Source organism: Delphinus delphis, chromosome 8, assembly GCF_949987515.2.
Source record: "Delphinus delphis chromosome 8, mDelDel1.2, whole genome shotgun sequence".
Taxonomy (NCBI): Eukaryota; Metazoa; Chordata; class Mammalia; order Artiodactyla; family Delphinidae; genus Delphinus; species Delphinus delphis.
The window spans coordinates 92,325,841-92,335,525 of record NC_082690.1 but is presented as its reverse complement, the minus strand read 5'-3'; positions in this window follow the sequence as shown (position 1 = coordinate 92,335,525).

Below are 9,685 nucleotides of genomic sequence, written 5' to 3'. Positions count from 1 at the left end.
AGATATGATCTATCCTGGAGAATGCTCCATGAGTACTTGAGAAGAAAGTGTATTCTGTTGTTTTTGGATGGTATGTCCTCTAAATATCAATTAAGTCCATCTTACTTAATGTATCATTTAAAACTTGTGCTTCCTTATTTATTTTCATTTTGAATGATCTGTCCATTGGTGAAAGTGGTGTGTTAAAGTCCCCTACTATGATTGTGTTCCTGTCGATTTTCCCTTTTATGGCTGTTAGCATTTGCCTTAGGTATTGAGGTGCTTCTCTGTTGGGTGCATAAATATTTACAACTGTTATATTGTCTTCTTGGATTGATCCCTTGATCGTTATGTACTGTCCTGTTTTGTCTCTTGTAATAGCCTTTATTTAAAAGTCTATTTGTCTGATATGAGAATTGCTACTCCAGCTTTCTTTTGATTTCCATTTGCATGGAATATCTTTTCCATCCCCTCACTTTCAGTCTGTATGTTTCCCTGGGTCTGAAGTGGGTCTTTGTAGACAGCATATATATGGGTCTTTTTTTGTATCCATTCAGCCAGTCTACGTCTTTTGTTTGGAGCATTTAATCCATTTACATTTAAGGTAATCATCGACATGTATTTTCTTATTACCATTTTCTTAATTGTTTTGGGTTTGTTATTGTAGGGCTTTTCCTTCTCTTGTGTTTCTCTTGTGTTTCCTTCTCTTGTGTTTCCTGCCTAGAGATGTTCCTTTAGCATTTGTTTTAAAGCTGGTTTGGTGGTGCTGAATTCTGTTAGCTTTTACTTGTCTGTAAAGGTTTTAATTTCTCCATCGAATGTGAATGAGATCCTTGCTGGGTAGTGTAATCTTGGTTGTAGGTTTTTCGCTTTCATCACTTTAAAAATGTCCTGCCACTCCCTTCTGGCTTGCAGAGTTTCTGCTGAAAGATCAGCTGTTAACCTTATGGGGATTGCCTTGTATTTTATTTGTTGCTTTTCCCTTGCTGCCTTTTATATATTTTCTTTGTATTTAAATTTTGACAGTTTGATTAATATGTGTCTTGATGTGTTTCTCCTTGAATTTATCCTGTATGGGACTCTCTGTGCTTCCTGGACTTGATTGATTATTTCCTTTCCCATATTAGGGAAGTTTTCAGCTATAATCTCTTCAAATATTTTCTCAATAACTTTCTTTTTCTCTTCTTCTTCTGGGACCCCTATAATTCTAATGTTGGTGCATTTAATGTTGTCCCAGAGGTCTCTTGAGACTGTCGTCAATCCTTTTCATTCTTTTTTCTTTACTCTCCTCTGAAGTAGTTATATCCACTATTTTATATTCCAGGACACTTACCTGTTTTCTGCCTCAGTTATTCTGCTATTGATTCCTTCTAGAGGATTTTTAATTTCATTTATTGTGTTGTTCATAATTGTTTGTTTGCTCTTTAGTTCTTCCAGGTCCTTGTTAAATGTTTCTTGAATTTCTTCCTTCTATTTCCAAGACTTTGGATCATCTTTACTATCATTACTCTGAATTCTTTTTCATGTAGACTGCCTATTTCCTCTTCATTTGTTTGGTCTCGTGTGTTTTCCCCTTGCTTCTTCATCTGCTGTGTGTTTCTCTGTCTTCTCATTTTGCTTAATTTACTGTGTTTGGTGTCCTCTTTTCGAAGGCTTGAGGTCTGTATTTCCCGTTGTTTTTGGTGTCTGTCTCTGATGCCTAAGGTTGGTTCAGTGGGTTGTGTAGGCTTCCTGGTGGAGGGACTGGTGCCTGTCTTCTGGAGGATGAAGCTAGATCTTGTATTTCTGGTGGGCAGGACCACGTCAGGTGATGTGTTTTGGGGTGCCTGTGACTTTATTATGATTTTAGGCAGCCTCTCTGCTAATGGGTGGGTTTGTGTTCCTGTCTTGCTAGTTGTTTGGCATAGGTTGTCCAGCACTGTAGCTTGCTGTTCATTGAGTGGAGCTGGATCTTAGCATTGAGATGGAGATCTCTGGGAGAGCTTTTACCGTTTGATATTACGTGGAACCACGTGGGACGTCTCTGGTGGACCAATGTCCTGAGCTCGGCTCTCCCACCTCAGAGGCACAGGCCTGTCACCTGGCTGGAGCACCAAGACCCTGTCAGCCATGTGGCTCAGAAGAAAAGGGAGGAAGGAAGGAAGGAAGGAAAGAAGGAAGGAAGGAAGGAAGGAAGGAAGAAAGAAAGGAAGAAAGGAAGGAAGGAAAGAAAGGAAGGAAGGAAGGAAGGAAGGAAAGAAAGGAAAGAAAGAAAGGAAAGAAAGGAAAGAAAGGAAGGAAGGAAGGAAGGAAGAAGGAAAGGAAGAAAGGAAGGAAGGAAGGAAAGAAAGGAAGGAAGGAAGGAAGGAAAGAAAGGAAAGAAAGAAAGGAAAGAAAGGAAAGAAAGGAAGAAAGGAAGGAAGGAAGAAAGAAAAAAAAAAACAGGTACATGGAAAGTTTCTTGCCTTTTGGGAAGTCAGAGGTCTTCTGCCAGTGTTCAGTAGGTATTCTGTAGGAGTTGTTCCATATGTAGATGTATTTCCAATGTATTTGTGGGGAGGAAGGTGATCTCCACGTCTTACTCTTCTGCCATCTTGGAGGTCTCACCTTGTTCACAATTCTTAAACTACTGATGTTATTTTGTAGTGATGAAGTTTTCGCTACTCATTCTTTTTCAATTTAATTTTGAGTCAAAGAATCACTAATAAGTGTTGACATGAAAGGGCTTATTTACTCTCAAGAGTATAGATTTCACTTGCTGTGAAAAAATTATCTTCAAACCCAACAGTTTTGATTAGTATATTTCATTTCTAACACAACTGATATTCAATACCTTAGGTAGAGGTGAGGGATGGAAATCTGCTGACCTCATAAGGTGTTACTTCTTGTGTAATCAAAAAATGGGAAGTTTTTTTAAATTAGGCAGTTTACTAGGAAGCATATTAAGGAACATGACACTAAGAGTGCAATATGTTAAGGCAATGCGATGTGAAAGCAATTGAACAAGAAAGATGCTGATAGAATACTATGCAGGATTTTCCCCAAGGAAGACATTTAAATTCTGAGGCTCAGAAGTGAGAGCTGGGCTTTGTCATTGAGCTTCTCTGAGACCAACAATCCCAGAAAGGCTTTTACTTCCCATTTCATTCTTGCTAATAGACCTTGTGGGTGGATGCACAGATGCTGTTACTTATAAAACATTTTAAGAAAACCTATATTGCGTACTTTGAACCAAATAGACAACTGAGCCAAAATGTTGAAGATTTAAAGTTAAAAACATAATAATATTAATAATAATAATAAAATTTTTCTTTGCTTAATTTGAAGCACAAACTAGCCCTAGTCTTGATGTACCAACTGTTTTAGCATCCTGGCTTCAAATATGATAATCTATAATAATTTAGAAGGGGGAATTTTTGTGAAGGAGAACCCTCAATTTTGATCAAGTCATCATTCTAGTGAATAGAAGCATTCATTGTTAGAATGTATTCAACATCACTGTGTTTCTAATTGTTTTTAGACAACCATCCACATTCATAGTTTAGAGAAGAGGTCAGCAGACTTTTTTCTTTTTCTTCCTATAGTGCCAGATAGTAAATATTTGAGACTATGTGGGTCATATGGTCTCTGTTGTAACTATTCAACTCTGCAGCTGTAGTGTGTAAGCAGTCATAGAATTACATAAATAAATGGGTATGTATGTATCCCTAGAAAATTATTTTGTTTTGTTTTTTAACTGAAGCAGGCCATCAGATTTAGCCTGCATGCCATAGTTTGCCAACCCTTGGTTCAAAGCTCAAATAGTACACCATACTTGTTATTAAAAAAATAACAGCCCCGACGCTGACCATTTCCCACTCACCAGAGTCTACCTCTGTCACTTATTTTAGAAGATTTTTGCAAAACTTTTATCCATATTTTTAAATAGCATGCTTATCTACTGAGATTTTATCTTTAATTTTTAGTTTTTATCTATTGACTTCTCCCTATAGAGGATGAAGATTTCATTATATTTTAGAACTTTCCCAACCCTACTCCTAACATGCACACTTCCATTTCTCCAAATATTTTAAAATTATAATTGTAGTAAGATCATTATCTAGGTTTGACGTTCTCTCGGTTTGTGAATGCTATTCATCGCTGGAATGTGTTGAATACGGTCTTCACTGCAGAGCTAGCTGATTATGTTGTTTCTCCTGGGAATCTTAGATGTCAGCCTCTTTATGACTTTTCTCGTGAGTTCCTCAGAGTCGCTCAGGATAAAGACTCTTCAAACTACTCCCTGCGGTGTTTTTATGTGGCTGCTGAAGTTCTAGGAATAAGTTTATAATCCCATCAACCCCAGTTTGCCTGGGAGGTGTTTACTATATACTATGTTCCAAAGTAAATAATTATGAGTACCACCCCCTTTCACTCTTATAAATGACCTGGTCTGGTTGGTAAATTATAAGATCACCCTAGCTGGCAACCAAGTTGGATAGAAAGTTGGGATATCTCAAGAGTTCAGTTCATTTAACTTTAAACTTCCTTCACAAATCTATTTCCTAAGCCATTAGCACTCAGTTTATAGAATCCCTCAGTGTGCAGTTGGTACTTCACGATGCACCCGTGTCTGATATCTCCCAGCACAGAGACTCTCTGTTTATGGTATAAAATAATAAATGCCCAGGTGTCCACCTGTAAAAAGACAGGGCAGTTGCCAGGCTGTGAAGGCTAAGGGAGGATCTAATGGCTTTTTATACAGACTTTCAACCCATTTTCCTGGTTTTCTTCCCTGCATTAAAACCCTGAGTTACCTGGGCCATGGGCAGTTCTGCAGTGTAAACTAGGTTATTTATCAGTGTTTCCTACTGTCAGCTTACGTGTCAGCCTTTTCATTCTGCTTGTCAATTACCACTTGTCTATCAGCATTCTAGGTTCCTGAGTTTTGTTTCTGTTATCTCTCATTCCCTTTTCCTTTGTGGACGATTAACTTTTAAAGAAGAAATATATATATATCATACTGTCCTTATAATGCTTATAGTGGGTTTTGGGAGAAGCAGAGGATTAATGCCTATGCTCTACCCAGCATCCTTAACTGGAAAGTCACACCACTGCAGTCTCTCTGTCTTACTGCTGCTTGTCTTCATGGGTTGAAGGAGATGGTCATCATTCTATCTCCTTATCTTTATTTCCAAAAAGACATTTCACTCCCCCCTACATCCTTAGTTTTCTGCTCAGTTTCAAATGATCCAGTTACTTTAAACTTCCTTCACACATCCTATTTTCCAAACCATTAACTTTCCTTGTGGCTCTCGAGAACTTTTGTGAGTTCTCCTTAGTTTCTAAATTGTAATATCCAGAAAAAGGCAAGGTATTTTTGCATTATATATTTTGGTGGAGGAGTGCAATCTAAGAAAGATAGAGGGTAACAGTTAATGGTAGATGAATGAGTACTAAGTGAAAGACATTATTTGCCCCGCTTAATAAATGATAAAACTGCTCTCCAGAGGGTTTAAGGCATTTTCTCAAAGTTACGTTAACTATGGAGTAGTAAACCTGAGATTTGTGCCCAGGGGTATTAGTATTAGAAATCAAAGTCCAGTCTTTTCACTGCACCATTGGCTCACTAGGCTGCATATTAATAAATGGCAGAAGATGAGGCACACAAAGGCCTGTAGGCATATCCTTGAATAACAACCGTTTAAAAAGCATATATTGACATATTCTTTATCTCATTTGAATTTTTCAAAAACACCATAAGACGGGGATGTTATTACTCATTGCAAAAAGAAAAGTGAAATTTTAGAGATGGATATGTGAATAATTCAAGGCTACACAGTCAGTAAGTTTTAGAGACCATTCTGGAACCCAGGTTGTTGGACTAGTGCTCTGAGAAGCATCTGCTAAACTCACGATAGGTCGTACGTACCTCATAAATCAGAAAAAGACTATGTCTGGTATGGTATACGATAGATGGCCTGTCTTAGAGAGTCTAAACTGCACTTGGGCATACACAGTTAAGCGATACTTTCCTCTTGTACATCCCAGATTGTCAGGCTTAAGATACAAAATTCAAAGCCAAAAAGAAATAAAATGAATTCAGGTGTTCCTTAAGGTCTAGGTTCCAGATAGAATTATTTTCCAGAAGGCATCAGGAGAGAAGAATAAATTAATCTGACCATGTACATATTTCTAAAATCTGTAGGGAATGTAAACATTATAAGAATAATTGCTAGATAGTTAAACAACACAACTACATCCACCAGGAAATAACTAACTTTAAGTTACATGTGCTGGAATTTTTTGTAGAGGAAAAATAATACAAAGCATTAGAAGGGAGGTTTGGAAATGTTCTTTAAATGGGAAAAGTGATATGAATTTGTGACTAACAAAAGGTCTCTGAATTACCTCTACTTTAGAAATTAGAGCTTTGCAGACTTTTAAGATTCTTTTTATATCACTTTTTATAAACTCACTACGTTCAACATATCATTTGCCAGTGATCAACCTTGTGCTTAGTGTATGATGGGGAGATTAAAAAGGCTATGTCTTGCTCCTGTGGATGCTTCCGGGCAAGCAAATTACTTTAGTGTCACTTGTCCCTATCTGAATGGTGAGTTTGCAAGTTCTGGGCTATGTTGCTTCATTCACAGCCCCCAGCAAAAATAGGAGATATGTTACATTCTATCTAGATCATTTGTACTAGAATCAACGGGGGCATTTTTAATATAACCAGAAGCAGTACGACTCAGTTCTGTAAACCAAAGACAGTCTTAATCTGTCATCAGGGAATTCTAATTTCAAGTCTAATATATGACATATTCCATTATGTTGACAGGCAAACTCTAATGTTGCTGTTAATTAGTTAAAACTTGCTTGTTTTATTTAGTCACAGTGAAGCTGGCTGATTTTTATGTCAATTACATTTTTACTTAATTCAATTCAGCCAACACTTGCTGAGCACCTTCCTTCTATGGGGAACTCCTAGTTGAGATAAAAATGTTCTCGCCCTCAATAGTTAGATATTCTAGCAGGTTAGATCTTAAAAAATAACTGTAATTAAAAACAGAAAACTAGAATAAGATAAACAAAAGTTTAGTTTAAATGATATCAGGATGTCTTCTTCAGTTGCTTTCCCTATGTCACTGGTTAATGCAGATATTAAAATATTTTAAAGATATGCTAGACCTCGTTTATTCATCAGTGTGTCCAGCCTATTCAAAACAGATGTCTCGGTGACAAGAAATAGGTTGCCAAGTTCTTAAAGACCTTGTGGAGGCGAACATATCCCAGTGTCTCCTTCCCTTGCAAACATATCAAGCCTTCTCCAGCCCCATTCCCATAACTAAAATACTAACTACATCCCAAAATGTTTTTTTGAAAAACTATTTAAATGCTTAATTAGCCTGCAAATCATTGCCTGTATACTCAGGTTAAAACCACCCCTAAAACTCAGATGTCAGATTTCAGCGTCATGCGCTGTTGTTAACCTTTGGGTATTGACTGTTGTTTTGTTTGGTCTCTCATTCAACCTTTCTATGTTAATCAGAAGCTTTGTTTTAGAACTATATGTTTTAACCTCACCCATATGTCTTTTCTTTCTATTTCTAAATAATACAAATTTTTAACCAAACCAATCAATCATCAAGAAATTGGTTTACAGACAGAAGGAAAGGAAGGAAAGTATTTATTACACACTTTCTGCAGGGTGGGTCTTGACTAGCTAATGTCTTATGGAAAGGAATCAGTAAGGTTTTGTGGAGAAGGTGGAAGCTGAAATGAGTGCTGGGAGGTAGTAAGAATAAATAATCTGGCCTAAGCAAAGTCATGAAAGCAGCAGCAGAAAGACATTTGGAAATATGTTTAGTACATGTGCTCAGTATCTTCTCTTTGTCTCCCGAATCCATTCTCCACTTTTGGGCTCTCTTGCCCTCTGGTATCCTGTTGGGTTTTCCCAGTATGAAGCCCCATTGGCAATAAGTAGGAGGAAAGGAGGAGAGCAAGTTGGGGATAAACCAATGCTCCCCACTTCTTAGGAATTCTTGTGTTCTGCAAACCCCTACCAACCTAGTGAAGATACCGGTGTTCTTCTGTTCTTCTCCTGAGTACTGAACCATATCTTGTGCCTCCCCTATACCTGGCTACACCTTTATAAAGTCCCTTTATTAAACGCTCCTCAAATGTACCCATGCCATCTATTTCCTGGGGAAATGTGATTCTCAGCCTCGTGGTGATTCTGCATTTTGAATTTTTTCTTTCGTTGCTAATCATCACTCTAACTTTTTAATAGTATATTTATCTTCTTTCAAATTCTTTATATTTCTCATGTATTTTCTACTTATTTCCCTACTAAATTGTTGGACCTTATTATACAACGTTTTGTGCTTTGACTTTCCTGGGTTTGTTGATTGTTTGAGCTGGAAACTCCAGATGCAATAGGAATGTTTTGTGCACACCACCACCCATGCAGAGCAAGCCCTGAACACATCATGGGTGTTCATGGTTGCTGGGTTGTTTGATATTTAGTGATGACTATTCCTTGTAGATTGGTCTCCATCTCTATTTCAGTTTGTGAATCCCTGTCACCCAGCTTCTGAATGGAAAGCTTAATTAAGGTACCGATAACCCATGATAATCTGGAATGTTTAGTATACTGAAGAGTGATTTGTCCTGAGGATCTCAGGAGTTACTGTTATCCCCAAACTGGGTTCACCTCTTGGTGGGTGTCAAGCCAAAAGGCACAACCAGGCCAAAGATTGGGAGAAGGAAGGATTTGTTACTTGCAGCCAGTAAGGAGAACAGCCAGGGTCCTCCCCAAAGCAGTGTCTCCCTGCACAGCAAAATTGGGGAGATTTTAAGCTATGGGTACATACATATTCATGAGGGGGCTTGGGTGGTAGGCAGAGTCCAAGCTTTAGTTGACTGAAGTCATGAGGGTCAGAGAGGTCAACATCATCAGCTCTTAGATTCCAGTTGATCTGGTGGTTGAGTTTCTGAGGGGGAATTTACATTCTGCAAAACAGCTAAAGTGCATTAAGCTAGTCTCTACCATTGAAACAGAACGGGAAGCCTCTACAATTCATTTGTTATCTTTGCGATTGTTACTTATCTTGTCTGGTAAATTTGTCCTTTTGTTCTCTTAAGAGCATTATTACTGAGACCTGTTGATTATTACTGAGACCTTGCGGCCAGGCTTAGATTACAAAATGGCTTAGGCCAAAAATGGCATCTCTTACTTCAAGAAAGCCATGCCTGGTTCTCTTTCTCTGGGGACCCCCTACTCTGTCTGCTTACATCATGGATATACTCTTCCACTAGCCAGCTGAGTGACTATTAGAAGTCACTCTTGGATTTCAATTTCTTGATCAAGTACATGAAGTTTGCTATTCTGTATAATTTTATGGTCAATAAGTTTAAATTGTAGTGGCTTTTCAGGGTGATCTGAACACTTTCACCAGTTTCCCTCAGTATATAACAACACACAACAGTATGAGAGGTAATTTTTTTTAATGTTACGTTTAATGTTAATGTTTAATGAACTATTTTTATATTGTTTGAAACTGGACAAGCCTCATTTCTACGTATGAGTTAATTTACATGGATAGATGCTGACTATTTTAGTAATGTTCTCCTGTGATTTTTACTAATCTCTGCGTTGCTGAGTCTGTTTTCCTTTTCTAAATTTATTTTTTATTTTTTTATTTCTACCTCAGTGCATCAGAACAGATGTGGCACTGTGTAACAT